Source organism: Rhipicephalus sanguineus, chromosome 6, assembly GCF_013339695.2.
Source record: "Rhipicephalus sanguineus isolate Rsan-2018 chromosome 6, BIME_Rsan_1.4, whole genome shotgun sequence".
NCBI lineage: Eukaryota > Metazoa > Arthropoda > Arachnida > Ixodida > Ixodidae > Rhipicephalus > Rhipicephalus sanguineus.
In genome coordinates, this window is record NC_051181.1 from 40,579,745 (window position 1) to 40,583,328 (window position 3,584).

Below are 3,584 nucleotides of genomic sequence, written 5' to 3' on the forward strand. Positions count from 1 at the left end.
GCCGTGTTATCAGCGCCTAGCTAAGATGCGAACAGAGGCCGGATAGAATAGCGAAGCTACAGTGCACGTGCGTTCAAGTCACCCGAGAGGTGTTACTGTTTCGAACTCAATCGGTCTGAGGACGCGAGAACGAGCTCTCACTGCGCCGTCTCTTACAACGAGCATCTCGGGTGCGCGCGCGCCTTCTCGGTAGCTCCGCGCTCGTGCCCGCTGCAGTGACCAAATAATTTCAAAATTAACGTCGTCAGTGCAGGCGACACCTTTTTAGGTACCTGCTGACCTTTTAATAAAAAGAAATTCAATCCTGCCTGCATTTTATACACTTGCTGGGCAAGAAGTCGGAATTGCCCATCCTTGCCTAAGAGTCTCATTGGAGGGGCCGTAACTATTAGTGCAACGACATTATGCAACATGTTTTTAATGATTGTGAAAGCTGATGTGGAGGAGAATAAGTGGACAAAGTTTAAGAAATTTAAAAAATGGGTTTTTTTTTTAATTGTCGTCAGAAGTTTTCATCGTTCGGTGTTTTCTTGAACTTAGCCCGATGATATCTCTTTACTGAAAAGTTATATAAATACAAGATTTGGCAGTTTCGTAGATAAACATGCGAAGAACGTAATGCGGAATTTTTGTGCCTCTTCTACAAGGCTTTTTTGAGATAAAGACCTTCAAAGTAAAGAAAATTTGGCCGATTGGGTCATTTTTGAGGTTTTTATAAAAACATGTACACTACATATCAAAACTAAAAATACCTGAGCAGAAGCAAAAACATGCATATATTTAGTTAAAGAAATTTCAGCTACCTAACTTTAATATATTTTGTGCAATTCATAACGAAAGTTGGCCAAAACAGCAGAGCGGATGAGCGCTCCACCCCACCTCTTCGTCATTATTGATTTCCTGTGGTTCGAAAAAATTTTTGGTGGCAAAACAAATTGCGGATCTCTTCTTTCCACTCATCAGGCAATAATATATAAAATTTTGAAATAAATTTGAGAGGTCGACCAGCCATCGTTTGTTCGATCTTACGTGGAATCACCCAGCTGGCAACATGAAAATAATGACATGCATGTCATGTACACACTCCACGCTCATGGTGCGCTCGCGGCCGGTTCGCTAGCTTGACATACACCTAAATTGATATAGCGTGACGTGATTGTGCGACGAACATAAATGACATATGGTCACATGAAAATAACGACATGTCTGTCATTTACGGCATGGAGCCTGGTGCACTCGCGTCCGGTTCTCTAACTTGATATCATACCAAGATTGGTATAGCGTAACGTGACTGTATGACGTACATAAATGACAGCTGGTAACATGGAAACAATGACTGACATGCGTGTAATGAACGGCATGGGTTACATGCTACGCTCATGGTGCGCTGGCGGGCATTTCGCAAGCTTGACATGCCGATCTTACTTTACCTTTTTTTTTTGCACTTCATTGCACTTTACAAGCGATGCAATGTGCAGAAGGTCATCTACAGGTGCATAAGCGACGATAAGGGCTCGCAAAGAGAGAGAACATCAGTATTACTTACCATTTTTGTTCCTGACTGTGCCGAGCACGCAGGGTGCCCATCATCTGCTTGGTAATGCACAGGGGCACGCTCGCTTGAGTCGACAGGCCGTCGCGATTATCGCACTCGCAGCGTAGCATGTTGCACTGTCGTCAAACCACGCATATCACATCCAGCGGCGAGAACACAGTCAGGCTGCAGGCACAAAACGCGCACACACGACCGACACAGCTGATCACTTGAGAAGCGGCGTTCACAAGGCCTAACCGGCCTAGGTACGACGATCGCGCCGCCGCGGGAACGACTCCCTCCTCGCGTTTCTTTCTTTTTCTCAATGTTTTTTTTTCTTCGCGCGCGCATGCGGCGCGAAGCTTTGTCCCATTTCACTTCGGTAGCGCCTCGTCTGGCTTGCTTTTGACCTGGCGGGGGCGGGCCGCAGCAGGCTGCAGCCGCCAAGGCCAAAGGGCTTCCTCGCTTCCTCTCCAGCCGTTCGGAGGGTCGCGTATATCTGTTTCTCTGGGCTATCTGTGCAAGGGATTTTTAGTGCGCTGAAGCATGCCGCCTCTTTCTTTTACTTCTTTCCCCCGCACAGCTGCATGCATGCCCGCCAGCACTGAAGGCTTTGTGGAAAGCTTCGAAAAAAAAAAAAGAGAAAACATGCCAGAGGAAATGAGATGGGAGTTTTTTGTTCTTGAACTCCATTCGAAGAATGGCGTCAGATAGTGAATTTACCTCCTTCCTTCCACATAATTTCTTAACGAAGTAAAATTGAGGACGCAGAACTTTATTACGCCCACCTCATTACACCCTAAGGGAGTACTGTCCAGATGAAGGTAGTATTAAGGAGGATAGTAGCCCTTAAAACGCTCAATTCGGCTAGTTTGCGTTTGCAGTGTACAAGGTTGAGCGTTCGCTACCAATGTGGTAGGTACCGGGTTCGATTCCCAGTGCCGACCGGAAACCCACCGGTTTTTCGAAAGGGATAGAGGAGTACACAGACCTGGCGCTCGGTTGTTCATGGTTCCTCATCTCGAAAGGTGGCGTCACAAGGTTCTGTAAAGGTCCTTGGGCGCACCTACAACCCACCACAGCCTTGGTGGAATAGTCGAGCATCCGCCGCTGCTGTGTGAGGCAAAGAATTGCTGGCGCCGGGTACCTATCGGTGAAATCGGTACAAGCGAACTTTCGGCATGGTGCTCAGCAGACGAAGTACATTGTGGCTTGGGAGGGCGCCCAGCGTGAAATTGGCGGCAGGGGACAGCCAGACCTAAAAATAAGGTCGCTTCTTTCTCTTTTTCTTTCTTTTTTGAAGAACCGGAAGGCCCACTTTTGAGCAGTGGAACCACTTGGAGTAATGGGCTTTGGGCGACATACAAAAAAAAAAAGAAAGAAAAAGAGACAGCAAACGTTGTCAGGCACCGGTGAGATTCGAACTCACGATCTCCTGTTTACTAGACAGGCGCTTTAACGAACTAAGCCACGGCGCTGGTGGAAAGACGCCTTTTTGTCGTTCGTATCAATAGCGGGTAGCCTCCTGTGATTCATGCATTGCAACACCTCCGCTACTGGTCTATATACATTGGGAAGCGAATAATTCCAGTCACGTATGAACGGCAAGCGAGCTTGGCCACCGGTATAAGTAGCTGGCACACGAAGCGATTGTTTGCAAAGACAAGCGAGTTTTATTGCCTTGTGTGCTATGATGACAATAACCATGCAGGTGCTATCTTCATTTAATATATCTTCGGCCATAGGGTATTTCCAGAATGGAATGTTTCTCACACTAGCTGTTTCCAAGAGAAATACTGCAAGAACGATAGCATATAGCGGCATATAGCGGCTACAAACCGAAATGGCTTAAGTGCAATTTGTACTCAGCTTTTACAAATATTGCCATCAGTGTTTTCTACACTACTTCACCGTCATAGGCGGCGATAAACGACTGTAGGGAGTCTTTGTTTCCTTTTTCTTTCTTTTGATTAGTGCAAGCCGTCACGATAAACTAGAATACAACATCAACGCGCGAGCCTATCAGATCATTTTACGACATCAACTCCGT

General features: G+C 46.5%; 1 non-coding gene across 1 annotated transcript; it reads right to left on the bottom strand.

The window, feature by feature from the left end:
- Positions 1–2,938: 2,938 nt before the first annotated feature.
- On the bottom strand, positions 2,939–3,012 carry Trnat-agu (transfer RNA threonine (anticodon AGU)). Its single transcript has one exon. It is a non-coding gene; the product is annotated as a tRNA-Thr (tRNA).
- Between the last annotated feature and the right edge of the window lie 572 nt (positions 3,013–3,584).